Source organism: Stenella coeruleoalba (assembly GCF_951394435.1).
Source record: "Stenella coeruleoalba genome assembly, chromosome: 13".
Lineage (NCBI taxonomy): Eukaryota > Metazoa > Chordata > Mammalia > Artiodactyla > Delphinidae > Stenella > Stenella coeruleoalba.
The window spans coordinates 26368396-26384929 of NC_137159.1; the positions used below are offsets into that span (position 1 = coordinate 26368396).

Here is a 16534-nt window from a genome sequence, read left to right on the forward strand (position 1 = left end):
GCATTGCAGATAGAGGGGCAAAGGGAAGTGCAGAAGGCAGTTCCCTGGAGAACTGGGCCCCGTGCCACCTCTCTGCCTGGGGAGCTGGCAAATGAGAAAGTCCTAGGAGTTAAGTGATCACCTGAGCTGGAGGGGCATGTGACCAGGAGCACTTGAGCAGAGAGACCAGATTCCTAGCCCCAGCTCTTCTAAGACTGCCTGACAGTGAGTCCTGGACAAGTCATTTTATCTATCTGGGCCACTTGCTTTAAAAAAAAAAAAAAAAAAGTCAGGGAAAACTGAGATTCTGCTACAGACAAAAGGAGACTAAAAAAACCTGACCAATGAATATGTGTGATCTGGGGTGTTTCCCCCTACAAAAGAGGTAGTGACAACTGGCAAAATTTGAATAAGGTCTGCAGGTTAGTGTTATTAGTGTTCACAAGATTAAGTCTACATTGGTGTTGCATCTATGTTAATTTCCTGATTTTGATCATTGCACTTTGGTTATTTATGTGATTTTAGAAATTCCACACTCAGGTATTTAGAAGTAAAGCGTGTCGCATTTGCTACTTACTTTCAAATGGTTCAAATAAAAATTATAGAGAAAGAGATAGAAAAGAATACGGCAAATGTAGCAAAATGTTAACATTTGGGAATCTGAGTGAAGAGAATTCTTTGTACTATTCTTGCAACTTTTCTAAAACTCTGAAATTGTGCCAAAATCGAATTTTTTTTTTAAACTTATTTTTGGCTGCATTGGATCTTCACTGCTGAGTGCGGGCTTTCTCTAGTTGCGGTGAGAGAGGGTTACTCTTTGTTGCGGTGTGCGGGTTTCTCATTGTGGCGGCTTCTCTTGTTGTGGAGCACGGGCTCTAGGTGCACAGGCTTCATCAGTTGTGGCACGTGGGCTCAGTAGTTGTGGCACACAGGCTTAGTTGCTCCGGGGCATGTGGGATCTTCCTGGACCAGGGCTCAAACCCATGTCCCTTGCATTGGCAGGCGGATTCTTAACCACTGCGCCACCAGGGAAGCCCCAAAATATTTTTTAGAAGAGTTATGTTACTAGATGATCTCTAAGACTCTTCCAGTTTCTGTGAAAAGGTAACATTATCCGCATCTTACAGACGAGGAAGAGGAAACAGGGTGAGCACAGCTCCTCGGCAGCAGGAGGAAGGCTCTAGAACTCAGGGTCTCTGATCAAGTCCTGCCCCGCCACCAGACCCCAAGTTCTCCCCACCGCTGAAGGACAGTGAGCCCCACACGCTACCCCAGGCACTGGATGAGAACTGCAGAGCAGAAGGCAAGTAAGAAATAGGACACCTGGGCAGTGTCAGGCTGGCTGTCGGGAGAATTGGAGAGCCTCAGGATGTGGGCTATTCCACTCCCCACCTAGACCCCTTCCCCCTACATGTACAGAGCACACCCCAGAGGGCTAACCTGAAGCTTTAGCAACACACACAAGCTCCAACAGAACACACAGGCTCATGTGGAGCACAGAATCACAGCCTGAGCTGACAAGCAGTACAGCCCTGGGAGCACGGCCTTTGGCCCTCTCTGACCAAAAAGAACACAGCATCTGGAAATCTTAAGTCTCCTAAATAACTCTAGGGTCAAGAGGAAAAAAAAAATCAAAATCACAGTTACATTTATTTCCAATCTGTTTATGCTAGTTGTACTTGTTATGGTAAGTATGTACTTTAAACATCATTAATATATAATCTGATATGAATATAAAAATAGAGTTGTTTCTGTGGGAAAAAGGTCACAATTACAGATTTGAAGATTAATTAATACCAATGAAAACATCAGTTATTACCAGAAAAAAAGTCATGCTTCTATAATACTTTTGTTAAGTAAGAAGGTAAACAGAGGTTTCAATCCAAGAAGCTAGAAAATAAGAACTAAATAAAAGGCAGGAAAGAGAAATCAGTAAAGACAGAAACAGCTGATTAGAAAACAAAATGTAGTGGTATTTATAAATGACTCTAATAGATGGTTCACCAAAAGGCCAATAAAATAAGCAAACTTCTGTTGATGATTTTTAAAAGAAAACATAATAATTTACATTAGAAATGTAAAAAGAATATAACCATCATCAGTGATTAAGACATGAAGTACTTTACTAAAAAGTTTGAAAACATGGATGAAAGAATGATTTTCTAGGAAAGAGGTGGGAATATTAAAAATATTAATCAGGAAACAAGTAGAAATCTGTCAGAGAGCTACCCTCGAAAAAAGGCACCAGGCCCGGTACTTGTTTATTACATTATTTTTCTAGCTCATAAAAAATGCTGATCTTTCTTATTCTTTTTTCTTTTTTTAACATCTTTATTGGAGTATAATTGCTTTACAATGGTGTGTTAGTTTCTGCTTTATAACAAAGTGAATCAGCTATACATATACATATACCCCATATCTCCTCCTTCTTTGATCTTTCTTATTCTTTAATTATCCCACATCCCTGTGAGGTAAGCGCTATCTCTCTGTTTTATAGACAAGAACTCCAAGGGCTCAGAAGGGTCAAGGCACTGTCTCTCAATCACCCAGCCAGATGTGGCCACAGCCTGACATCTCCAGGAGAAGGCCCAGAAAACTCAGTGTTTTAAAATGCTCCTTAAGAACCTCTGTGATCAGCCAGGTTTGGAAACTTCTGGCCCTTACTACTTAAAGTGTGGTCCAGGGAATTCCCTGGCGGTCCAGTGGTTAGGACTCTGCGCTTTCACTGCCGAGGCCTGGGTTCAGTCCCTGGTCGGGGAACTAAGATCCTGCAAACCTCGCAGCAGGGCCAAATAAATAAATAATAAAGTGTGGTTAAATGAACGTCAGCAGTAACATCACTAGAGAGCTTGTTAGAAATGCAGAATCTCAGGCCCCACTCCAGACCTGCTGAATTAGAAAATGTATTGTACAGAAATTTCCAGGTGATTTGGATGAACATTAAAATGTGAGACGCATAGGTCAGGCCTATATCTGTCTGACCTTGTCCAATTCCTTTTAAAATATGCAAAAGCAGTGATTGTTCTTCTTGGAAAAACCAAAAACCAAAAAAACTGATAAACTACTAGAACTAGATTTAATCATACAAACATGTAAAAAAAAAAAGTTTGGCAAAGTAAAACAAAAACATTAAAAAAGTAACACACACACACACAAAAAAAGTAACAGACATTTGTAATATTTGCCAAGGTACAACAAAGCATTAATACCACTAACACAAATATAAAGCTCTCTTATGAATTCATAAGAAAAATCACACAAAAGAAAAACAGGCAAAGCAAAACAATATATTCACAAAGAAGTGCAGATCACAACTAAATATAGCAATAAAAATTTTGCAAATCAAAACATTTTACACCAATTTTTATACCAATTAAAAATAGCTTAGGGCTTCCCTGGTGGTGCAGTGGTTAAGAATCTGCCTGCCAAGGCAGGGGACCCGAGTTTGACCTCTGGTCCAGGAAGATACCACATGCCGAGGAGCAACTAAGCCTGTGCGCCACAACTACTGAGCCTGCACTCTAGAGCCCATGAGCCACAACTACTGAGCCCACATGTCACAACTACTGAAGCCTGCGCGCCTAGAGCCCCTGCTCCACAACAAGAGAAGCCACCGCAATGAGAAGCCCACGCACTGCAACGAAGAGTAGCCCCCGCTCGACGCAACTAGAGAAAGCCCGTGCGCAGCAACAAAGACCCAACGCAGCCAAAAATAAATAAATTTATTTTAAAAAATAGCTTATAATAAACATGCATTATTTTTATAATCGGGGGTAAAAATCAATAAAGACTTTTAAATTTTAAAAAATATGACTGCTATAAAAAGATTATAAAATTTTAAAAGCTATAAAAATATTAACAGGAGTTCTGAGTGGTAAAATCACAGATGTTTTATTTTCTCTATTTGCATACCTGAACTTCGTGATTTTTCTACAATGAACTTGCATTCTTTGTAATAAACAACAAAAAAGTTAACAATTTCCTAGAGTTTGATATTATCTGAAATTTAATAGCTTTTACACTTAGTCTCTCTTGGTTTTTCACAAGCGTTTGCATAATGCCTTTCCACAAACCATCAGAGCACTTAAAGGCATGTCTTTTCTGTCCTCATCAAGCACTGGGAGCCCCAAATAAACAGAGCCCCTTTTACATTACTCCATAGACTGGCAGGTTTTCAAACTCCTGTGGACAGAGGAATTACCTGTAGGAAGCTGGCTGCAGATGCAGATTCCCAGGTCCCACCCCCAGATAGCAACCCTGTGTGTCTATGGAGGGGATTCAGACACAGTGGTCCTCAAACTACCCTTTGAGAATCCCCCTCCAATAACCCTATGGGAGTGAGGGTGAGTGCAGAAAAGCAGGAAGTCCCAGCTAGTTCAGAAACTGGGTGAACTGAGTGTCTTCCTGGTTGGCAGGGAACATCAGTCTCTTTCCACCCACCATGTGCACACGCAGGCTCCACCTGTCAGGGGTCTGTGCCCCTACTCCTGGAAGAGGGCGACAAGCAGGTATGGGTCGGGCCTAGGAAAAGGCTTTCTCCAACAGGTGAGCCAAAGCCCTGAGCAGCCCCACGTTGCAGCGTAACTGCCAGAATGCACTCTGCTCTGGGAGAAGCACTTGGACCAACTCCATGGGTTCACGGAGGCCCATCTGTCAAGAGTTTCTGCTCAGCACCCTGAGAAGGCAGCTCCTCCAGAGCTGGCAGAGATGCAGCTGGGGCTGCCACAAGGAGCTGGAGGACTCGTCATGGCCCCAGCAGGGCCCATGGCGACCTCCTCCACCCCAGCTGGGCACTGGAAGAAGGAGTAAGACTCGGATGGGGCAGGGGTCCAGAGCAGTGCTCCCGCCTCCTCCTTGGCCTCATGGGGGTAACCCTGGGTTCCACCGTTTCCAGGGGTTTAAATGAACTAGCAGAAGAGCCAGAGAAAGAATTTCTATCTCTCCTCTGCCGCCCTGAGCATTGAAGGAGAGGGCGAGCACAGACCACAGGCTAAATGAGAACCATTCACTGCTGCAGTAAAACGCAACGCGGTGACACACTGAACCAGATGCACAAGGGTTGGGAAGTGGCTCACAGCCCACCTGTAATTGCTATTTCTTTCACATGCACGAGCCAAGCTGGTTCCCTCCCCCACACCTTTTTTTTTGCTGGCTGCTTGGAGTTTATTTTCTACTTGGTGCAAGGCACAGGTTAGAGGGTGGTGCCGGGAAGGCTCTCCTGTGGCTTGGCCCCACCTTCTTTTTACACAGGCCAAGAGGCAGAAATCCCAACCTCTGCTTAACGGCAGGCAGCGGGGATTCTCGTGTCTCCGGGTCTGTAGACCCCATGCCCCAGGGATGAGGAGTCCCTCATTCATGGGTCCTGGTGGGTCCAGCCTTCCTAGGCAGCAGCAATCAGGGACCTGTGGTTATGGTAAGACCGGCAGGGCAGCAAGGCAGAGTGGCTTGCACTGGACAGTTCCACCAAGAAAATGTGCCTTCCATTCCCCAGTTACAAGTAAAAACTTAAAATGAAAACACAATGAGAAGGATTAGCACATTGACAGGAATAAACTTCACCTAGAAATCCTGGCCGGGGGGCTGGGGGGGGGGGGCGGGGGGCGGTCATAGACTCTGGAAGAGAACAGTAGAGAGAAGACACTACATTTGAGAAAGGAGACCAGCCACACAGACGCGGAGCCAATTTCACCAGTGGTCTTACAAGCTCTGCTTCCAGCCTTGATGAATCCTCATCCCCAAAGAGCAGTTGCAGATAAGTTTGTTTTATGCTGTCCTCAGGTATCTGGAAACCACGAGGGCAGCTCTCCCTATTACTTAGTGCTAATGAGGGTTAATGACCAGTGGGCATCAGCCCCAGGGTAATTATGAGGTATGGGTTCAGAGGGCTCTTCCCTGATATCGGCCTGTGGGAAAATGGCCCAGGACCTTCTTTTTACTGTGGGGACAGGGCAGGTGCCCCGTCTCTGTTACCCGCCTCACAGCTCCCAGGCTTGGCTGCCAGGGCTGCTTTAGATTCTGCTCCTCACGTTGGCCTAGGTTGTCACACTTTGAGGAGGTGAAGCTCATTGTCTCTGTCATCAATTTGATTCCACAGCATTTATTAAAAGGATTTACTGCATGCCAGGCTTTGTGCCAGGTACTAGGGAACGAAATTGAGCAAGATGAGCACCTCACCACGAGGAATTCATACCAGGCACTAAAGTATCACTGCATTGGTACAGACAGTGCATACAGGGAGTGAGGGAACAAGGGGCTGCTTGGCCATCACAGAGGAGCCGACAAAAACCAGAGCATTTCTAATATACCTGCAATAGCCGGCTAGAAAGTATAAAGGCAAAAACAACAACAGAATCTACAGTATCCAAGGAATAAGCTTAATGAGAAATGTATAAGACCATATGAAGAAAACTTTAAAAAACTTTGATGCACACAAAAAGACTAGAATAAACAGATACACTTCCTATTCCCTGGATAGGAAGACTCATTATAAAGCTGTCCATTCTCCCCCAAGTAATCTATAAATTCCATGTAATCCCAATTGAAAAATCCCAACATTTTTCACAGAACTTGACAAATTGTTTGTAAGCATATTTGGAAAAGGAAATCATTTGGCAAAAGAAAAGCCAAAGAAATGTTGTGGAAAAAAATGAGTTTGTTTTTGTTTAAACCAAATTGTTACATAAAAATTGCAGTAATTAAAACAATGAAATACTGACACAGAATCAGACAAATAATTCAATGGAACTGAAGAGAGGCCCTAAAACATTTGCTCATGAATATATGGGTATTTATAAAATGCTTAAGGTAGAATTATAAACCATTTGGGAAACTATAAATATTTAATAAACAGACTGGAGATAACAGTCTTTCTATTTGGGAAAAATCAATCCTTATCTTATTCCATATACAAAAATAAATCTCAGCTTAAAGAGATCTAAATATGTAAAATAAGACTATACTATAAAGTAAAAACTTGGGACTTCCCTGGTGGCGCAGTGGTTAAGAATCCACCTGCCAATGCAGGGACACGGGTTCCATCCCTGGTCCAGGAAGATCCCACATGCCTCGGAGGAACTAAGCCTGTGCACCACAGCTACTGAGCCTGCGCTCTAGAGCCCGTGCGCCACAACTGCTGAGCCCATGCACCACAACTACTTAAGCCCGCTCGCCTAAAGCCCGTGCTCCACAACAAGAGAAGCCACCGCAATGAGAAGCCCGCACACCGCAACGAAGAGTAGCCCCTGCTCGCCAGCAACTAGAAAAAGCCCACGGACAGCAATGAAGACCCACCGCAGACAAAAATTAATTAATTAACTTAAAAAACAAAGAGTTGCATGGTTCTCTTCTAAAAAAAAGTAAAAACTTGGATGTCAAAATACTGATGAATTCCAATTGTACAAAAATCAAATTCCATTTGACAGACACAGTGAAAGACAAATGAGAAGCCAAATTTTTTTTTCAAAATATAATAGAGGTTAATGCTGATAATATATTAAGAACTTTAATGGATCAATAAAAAGACAATCTAATTTAAAGTAGGTAATGGACATAACAGGTAATACACAGAATAAGTGCAAAATGGTTAACATTTAAAACACTCTCAGGAATTCCCTGGTGGTCCAGTGGTTAAGACTCAGCACTTTCACTGTGGTGGCCTGGGTTCAATCCCTGGTCAGGGAACTAAGATCCCGCAAGCCGCACAGTGCAGCCAAAATAAATAAATACATAAAACATTCTCAAGTTCACTAATTAAATACACTAATATGATATATCTTTTTTCACCTACCAAATTGGCAAAAATTAAAAACTGGTAATTCCTCATTCAGTGTTAGTAGGAGAGCAAATTTGATAGATATTATCAAATTACCTTTTGGAGGGTAATTTGGTGGTGTCAATTAAAACTCCATTCATATGATTTTGCCCTATACAAACACCTGAACAAAGAACCCCCAAATATATGTACAAATATGTAAACTACTGCATCATTTATAATTGCAAGAAATTGTAACTATAAGTGTCCATCAATAAGGAAACAATTACAATTAACCCATAAAATGAAAGACTCCACAGCCATTTAGAAGGCTAAGATAAGTGTACCAACACTGAAAGATAGCCTCAACATATTATGAGCAAATAAAAGATTGCCCGATATGTATATGTATAACTGATTCACTTTGCTGTACAGCAGAAACTAACATTTTAAATCAACTATCCTCCAATAAACATTTTAAAAACAAATAAAACATACTGTATTTTAAAAAAAAAAAAAAGATTACCCCAAAAAAGGTATGGTATGAACACATTACTGCAGGAAAGGCATTACGTTCATGTGCTCATTTTGGGGTCATGTACTCATTTTGGATTGTTAATAGAGATTATACTGGGATGGAGAAGATAAACGGATTTTCAGTTTTCAGTTTACATACTTTGATATTATTTTATTTCTTTAAATGGGCTTGTACTACTTTTATTTAAAGTCCCCAAATTTCTTTTCCACTTTGGAGAAAAATAGAAAACGAAAGAATAAAAATAATTTTGTCATCGGTCTCTAGGTTGAACTCGAAGTTCATCCCTTCTCTGTCCCCTGCCCATACCCTCCCCCTGGCCTTTAGTGTCCTCTAGGGAGTCAAGATAAAGGGTGAGAAACTCTACCCAGCAAGGTGCTGCACTGTCTTCCCTTAGTGTGACCCCTGGGCCAAGTCCTTCTCTGCTGGCTTGAACAAGTTCAGGCTGGCTACAGAGGCCTCCCCACACCACACCAGGCCCTGCTGCACCCAGAGAGGGGAGACTCTGCCTTCCTAATTGGAACCATTGTTGCCAGCACTCCGAGTTCTAGGAGGGAACACAGAAACGGATTTTCAGCGGAGCACAGGAGGAGATCAATGCCCACCCTGTTTCTTCTAGCACTATGGATCCCTCACTTGTCTTCTACTGTCCTCTCCATCTTAGGACATTATTCACAGCCTCAAGGACACCAACTGGGCCATAGCTTCTAGAGGTGCATGAAAGAACAGGGAGCAAGACTTGAACCTGCAGCCTAGGCCAGCTCAGCTGGGCCATGAGCTCTAGGTCAAATGTTTCTTTCTCTCTATCCTTAGCTTCTAGCTTCATTTTCTCCGGTGCTAATGTGTGAGGCTTTTCTAAATACTACTAAAACTTCAATTTGGGCTTAGGATATGCTCTGGTCCTAGTAATTCAAATTGATTTTGCTTGTTGGGTTTAAAAAAAAAGTTTTCCACAGGTCCCGTCTGCTAAGCTGGTAAGCTATTACTAGGTCCCTTCCTAGGGGTTTGGAGACAAAGCCCCCAAAAGTAAGCAGGCACTGCATTGTCTGGCCTTGACATTTTTCCACATACAGGGATTCTCTACTAGGCCTGTGTTAGGAGGAAGGGAGTCAGGCTACATCAGGACGTGGTATTTTCAGGTTGGGTAAGCCATCGGCATCTCCCCAAGAACTCCAACAGACATAAAATATCAAAACCTGGAGAAGGAGGCCACAGTATAACTTAGAGGAAAAGTCATATTTTTAAATGTGTTTGTGATCAAAGAAGAAAAAAGCAGACAAAGATAGAAAAAATAGAGTGTCCTGAGGATCCAACTGAGAATCTAGAAAAAGCACATACTGGGGACTTCCCTGGTGGCACAGTGGATAAGACTCTCTGCTCCCAATGCAGGGGGCCTGGGCTTGATCCCTTGTCGGGGAACTAGATACCACATGCATGCTGAAACTAAGAGTTAGCATGCCACAACTAAGGAGCCCAAATGCCGCAACTAAGGAGCTGGTGAGCCGCAACTAAGACCTAGTGCAACCAAATAAATAAATAAATAAATATTTTAAAGAAAGAAAAAGTACGCACCAAATAAACCTAAGAAAAAGACAATTAATAAAGATGAAAGCAGAAATTAATGCTTTAGAAAACAGAAAGCACAACTGACAAATCTGCTTTTATATCACATAAAACTGGCAAAGCTAAGGAAGGAAAAGAGACAAAATTAATATACAACATTAGAAATTAAGAAAGTGAAAAAATCAGATACTGAGGAAACTGAAAACCAATAACCATATATGCATTATGCTATCAATAATAAATCTGAAAACAGATCCCATGGAAAAGGCAAAGTAAGTGTTTTGTACCAACAGCCACAGGGGGAAAAACATCTGAAAGCTGCAAAGACCCATCCATCAAAAAAGGTACCAGGCTCAGACAGTTTCACCAGCAGATTTTTTTTTCCCCCAAATCCTTAAGGAATAAAATGACTATTTAAACTGTTCCAGAGCACAAAGAAAGAATAAAAGTTTCACAACGCATTATATGGAGTTACCATTACTCTAATACCAACATCTGACAATAAAAACACAAAATGAAAATTATAGATCAATCTCACTCACAAATATAGATGCTAAACTCCCACATTAATAAATCAAATCAAAACAGCATGTTTAAAAAAATTCCCCATTACCGGGCTTCCCTGGTGGCACAGTGGTTGAGAGTCCGCCTGCCGATGCAGGGGACACGGGTTCGTGCCCCGGTCCGGGAAGATCCCACATGCCGCGGAGCAGCTGGGCCCGTGAGCCATGGCCACTGAGCCTGCGCGTCCGGAGCCTGTGCTCCGCAACGGGAGAGGCCACAACAGTGAGAGGCCCTTGTACCGCAAAAAAAAAAAAAAAAAAAAAAAATTCCCCATTACCAACCATGGTATATTCCAGGAATGCAAAGATAGTTCAGTATTAAGAGTTGTATTAACACAGTTCACCTTATCAGTAGGTGAAGGAGAAATATCTTTTATCTTCAAACCATGTTAAAAAGACATCCCTGGCCTCGATTCCAGCTCCACCCCCTTATGAAACATGGGCCCTTGGTCATACTACTGTCCTGAATCTCAGTTTTTTTATCTGAAAGGTGGGGCTACCACCATCTGACTTGGAGCTGTCATGAGAACTATGAGAGAGAGAACTATGAAAACTTTGCCCCATGAGACACACACATGGTAAGTGCTCAACAGATAGCACTGCAGTGAGTTATTATGTAGGGAAAAGTGGGCTATAATGCAGCATGACTCCAATTTTATAAAGAACACGGAACAAGCATCCAGTGTGCATAGAATCGAGTGCAGAGGGATATTCCAGTTAAAAATGGTTAAACAGGTTGTGAGTTATGGACAAATTTCTTCCCTTCTATTTATTTCTATTTTCTAATTTTTCCAAGGAACATGTAGTATCTATACAATCAAAAAAGAGATTAAAAAGCCAAAAGATGTTACAGACTTTTGGATTTAGCCAAGATTGAGGACTGGCAAGCCTAAAGGCCAAGGTGGAAAAGGAAGTAAAGGGTAGACAGAATAGAGGGTAACACCAGGGAGGGGCTTGCAGGACTCCTCTGCCTTGCGCCCTATCACCTCGAAATCCACTCAGTTTCAGGAACACCCACACAGGCATGTAAAGGTGTTCCTGAGAGAGGACCAGCTGAAGTCCTCCAGGCCCAAAGCAAGCAAACACTGCTATACTAAGCATAGCTTCACCTACTTTGCCCAAATGCCTCAGAAATTCTGAACAATGGCAATGGGGTGAGGGTACTCATTTCTTGATCCAGGTGCTGGTTACACAGGTGTACTTACTTTGTGAAAACTCACCAAGCTGTACACAGTATGTGCTTTTATGGTGTGGATGCTATCCTTCAATAAAAGTTTTTTAAAATTAAAAGCTGAGAGGAGAACACTGAGTTTCTGTCATCAGCTACAGAATTTCCCTCTTAAATTCTGGTTTTAATATGAACTTATGGATCAGAACACTCAATCCAGTATTTTGCCTGACATGTCTCATTGTCTTAATAAATACAGCATCTGGAAAGATTTTCACTGTAATTATCAATAGATGAGAAAAAAAATTCCAGGGCAAGCCAGGGATATAGGAGACACAGGGAAAGCCAAAATGAATGAGGGCAGTGGCTCTCAACCCTGAGTGTACATTTAAGTCACCTAGGGAGCTGTGAAAAATGCTGGGGCCTGGGCTCCACCCCAGACCAGTTACATCAGATTCTCTGGGTCTGAGGCCTAGACATTGATATTTTCTTTTTCAAAAGCTCCACAGACGATTCTAATATGCACTAAACTAGTTGAACCAGAGGGCCCGGCCGCTGGCAACTCTGGAGGCAAGCTGAAGCGTGGCCCCTGCGCATCCTGGTGGAGGCTGTGGAGGGGAGCAAGTATTTAGGGCTGAAGCGCCCTGCCACCCGCCCAGGTCTCCCTCCACATGCCGCTTCCCCAGACCTCAGCAGAGACCCCCACATGGAGGAGGCAGCCTCTGGAAAGTAAGGGGGAGGGGCTTCCCAGGGGCTGGACACCGAACCCTGGGCTCTGGCTCCCAGCTGGGTGTTCAGACTGCTCCAGATCACTTGTCAATACAGCCCCAAGGCATATACCACTCCAACCACACAACCCCAGAACTAAGCCCTAACTACTACCCAGGGTCCAAATGACACCACTGGGAACCCACAGCTGGAAAACAGGAACCAAGGGGAAGTAACAGTGGAAAAAAGGGCCACAGGGCAGAGGTCAGTGTATAGCTCAATCATCAGGTAGGACCTGACTCAGGGACAAGCGGTAGGGGCAGTGAAAAGGGGATGCCACGCAACCCACCTGCTGAGAGGTTCCAACACTCACCTCTGGGGCTCCCACACCCAGTCATCCTGCATCCATTCTACCTAGTTATGTGACTGGAACCCACAGGAGTGACCCCAACAGATGGCTTTCTCGGCCTGGCAGCCCTGCAGCGTTTTTACAAGCTCCTAGATAACTCTGACACAAGGAGTCCTTTGCCCATGCCCTGCAAAGCAGTGCTCTTGGAGGCCCTCTCTCTGCTCAGTCTACTTAGGGCTGAGCTCAAAGCATGAGGGGTGAGAATGGGGATGGGCTGAGGCTGTGAGAAGAGCATGTTAGGATGGAGAGCACAGGTGGAGAAGAGAAAGGAATCTGCAGTGCCAGGGAAAACAGGGTAGGCATCTCTTGAGCACAGCCTCCAGCACTCCACTGGAAATCCATTTCTGTATTCCCCCACTAGAGTTCTGGTACAGGGCAACAATGATCCCAACTGGGAAGGCACGGTCTCCTGGCTCTGGCTCCAGCACAGCCTGGTACAGTCAGGCAGCACCCTCTTCACACAGCCTGAACTTGTTCAAGCCACCAAATGGAGAAAGCTCAGAAGTCAAGGTACCCTGCCCAAGGCAATGGAACTTTAGTGTCTGGCAGGGCCCAAGTTCACTCTGGCAACTACAGGAGCCTGGCCTCTGCCTTAACTGTTCTCTTCCTCTAAGTCATGCAGCACACAAACACATACACATACACATACACACACACACATACACACACACACACACACACACACACACACAGTCCTGCCCCACAGGTTCTGACGATCCACCATGAGAACCTGAGACTTGCAGATATAAAAGGACAGACAGGAGGCATCCTTATCTACAGAGGCTGAGATGCAAGTAAAATCTTTTGAGGTATTCCAAGAGAATTCGGGGGCAGCAAGATCTCTACTCTTCCAAGTGGTGGCTCTGTCCCCAATATTGAGACTACGGAAGACAGGGGTCAAAACAGAGACCCTCTGCTCTCCCAGAAGCAAAGTTCTAAAGTAATGCTGTTCAGGGAATGGCCCATAAACTGTTTATCACCAGTTCACCACAACATAAACACAGGAACCAAGAATAAGCCTTTAGAAACCAGCACTGCAAGTTGAACCTGCTGCTCCGTCCAAGTATACATTCGCTGGACCATCTCATCCAATGGCTAACAGATTGGTCTAGATGGTGCTGAACTCCTGAGGGGAGCCACACGTGGCTAGAGCTGCCAACTAGTTGTACAAAGTAGGACCTGTTTTGGTCTGCAATATTTTGGGAATTAGGAAAAAGGTCCTTCCCCCCTTTTAGTTTGAGAAAAACTAACTCTGGAGGCAACCCCTTCATTTTACAGAGGAGACTAAAGTCCAGGGACTGCCGCATGGCTAATGAAAGAACCCAAGAGTAGGAGAGTTGGGATTAGACAGGAAAAGAAACTGGACAACTGCACTTCTCATCCTCCTCTTCCCAGCCAGTGGCCTCATGGGCGCTCCTTAAAGCAGTAAGGGCTCCAGGACCCACACACTTCAAATGAGTAGAAGACAATTTCAGGTTCAAGATAAACTGCCCAGGTACAGTATTTTCTTCCAGCTTTTCCTGAATCTCAAACCCAACACATCTAAAGCCAACACCTTCCTTTCAAAATTAAGCTATCAGGACTTCCCTGGTGGCGCAGTGGTTAAGAATCCGCCTGCCAATGCAGGGGACACGGGTTCGATCCCTGGTCCTGGAGGATCCCACATGCCGCGGAGCAACTAAGCCCGTGCGCCACAACCACTGAGCCTGCGCTCTGGAGCCCACGAGCCACAACTACTGAAGCCCGCGCGCCTAGAGCCTGTGCTCCGCAACAAAGAGAAGCCCCCACAATGAGAAGCCCACGCACCGCCACCAAGAGTAGCCCCCGCTCGCCTCAACTAGAGAAAGCCCGCGTGGAGCCACGAAGATCCAGTGCAGCCAAAAAAATTAAAATAAAATTTAAAAATTAAAACAAAACAAAGTTAAGCTATCGTCTCAGCAGGTCCATTTCTGACCCCCACTACGCTAATCTGTACTCGCCAGATCCTGGAAACACTAACTTACTGAACATACGGTTGGCATGTTGATGCTTCCTTCAAAGTCCTAGGAGGTCCACTAAGTCGACAATGAAAGCAGATGTAAAGAGCAGGGCTGGCTGGGGGTGAGAGGCTTGGTCTGCCCCGTGCCAGTTCACAACCACAGCACAAAGATCAAAAGCATTTACTGTATTTAAAAACAACGACGACAACACCTGCCAGTGATGGTTTTCGCGCTCAGTGTTACAGTTTTAGGCAACTTGGTCGATGTCTCTTACTTCTAGTGATATTGTGAACATCAAATCATAATTTTTCTTATTTTTCAGGATCTAGTACTATACCTGGAACGTGGTAAACACTCAGTAAATGCAGAAAGACAAAGGGAGGAAGAAAGGGAGATAAAGTGAATGGGAAGAGGATCACAGTTCTGGATAGCGTGATAATCTGTGGATTTTAACTGTCTCAGCCACCCCATCTCTATTTGCCCAAAGGCTTCCTAAACTAATCCATAAGGAAGCTATCTCCTCCTCAGAAGCTCCAGACAGGCTGGTAATGAGGGGGAGTCCTCAGCTGACTGCCAGATGCCAGAGTAGGAGAGAAAATGAGGCCAAAGGCCCAGGAGGTCAGGGTGGGAAAGACAAGATACCCAAAAGCTGAGCCAAACCAAGGCCTCCCAATACTCCCTGCCCCCATCCCCAGCCAGCCAAACTATCTGCTACAGCCTCGGGGGCATGGGAGGGGACTTGGCAAGACCACAATGATGGTTTCTAGCAGAAATGTCCATCTACAGCTGGAGGGAGCCCAGCACCTAGGTCCCTCCTCAGCCAGCCCAGCAAGGGGGCTAAGGAGCCATCACAGTGACCCCTGCAGGTAGCTCCAGGGCCTGCACCGTGGTGGGCAGGAAGGCTCTCCCTTCGGCTCACTCATCTACCTGTACTACAAAGTCTTCCCGCTCTCCCACAACATTAAAAAATGGCTGGGGTCACCAAGGAGGTGGAGCTGAGCTCTGGGACTCTAACTCTACCACTTATTGTGCATGGTGAAGCCCTCTCTTTCCATTCTCAAACTCAACTCTGAAATCCTCTTGGTTGGTTCCTGTCCTACCATCGTCTGATATGCTCACCTGCTTCCATATCTCCCCAAGTTCACTACTGCTTGTAAACATACCTCAGAGAGAAAAGACTTCCTGCTGGACCCACACAGAGGGCTGGAGAGTGGGAAGAGCAGGCGAGAAAGAACTAGTAGGAGTGACCCACGGTGTGTGGCAAGTTGAGGATCACAGATCCTTGACAAAAGGAGCAGTGGCCCAAAGGAGAGACAGAAGGCAGAGATCCCGGGCACAGTTCCAAAACAGTTTCCACACATCCTCAGCCAGTGGAGGGTTCCCATGGGGCAGAGTATGGGAGCAGTGTGGGAGCCCGAGAGCAGGGCAGCCTGGTGCTCTCGGCACTGGGCACTCACTCCTGTCCAGGCTGCGAAGAGGGAGGCAGTGGCAACAGCGTATGCTATGGCATGTTCCTCGGGGTATCGTGAGTAGACATGTAACACGCTAGACAGTAAATGACCACGTGCGTTCATCAAGCTCAACTCTATGCCTGTGACAGGCATGACGCACACCATACATCATGAATATTCTTGAAACCCTGGCAGGACTCAGCACACAGTAGATGAGCACATTCCCGTTGGTTGCTGGATACCCTTCACCCAGGGGGCTTACCCATCCTGTGCCCATCCTGTGGGAACACAGACTGGGAGACCCCTTTGTCCTGTGTCCCAGAGTCTTTGCCTGATCTGAATGAGCTCACACGCCACACACATCTTCCTACACCACCACCTCCTGACGGAAGAGGATCTAGCAAAACTGCTCCACCAGAGTATGTGGGA

General features: G+C 44.9%; 1 protein-coding gene across 4 annotated transcripts in view; it reads right to left on the reverse strand.

Annotated features, from left to right (window-relative positions):
* The window catches only part of TET3 (tet methylcytosine dioxygenase 3), a 113365-nt gene that overhangs the window by 78517 nt on the left and 18314 nt on the right, over positions 1-16534 (reverse strand). The gene's annotated exons all lie outside the window — the stretch shown is intronic.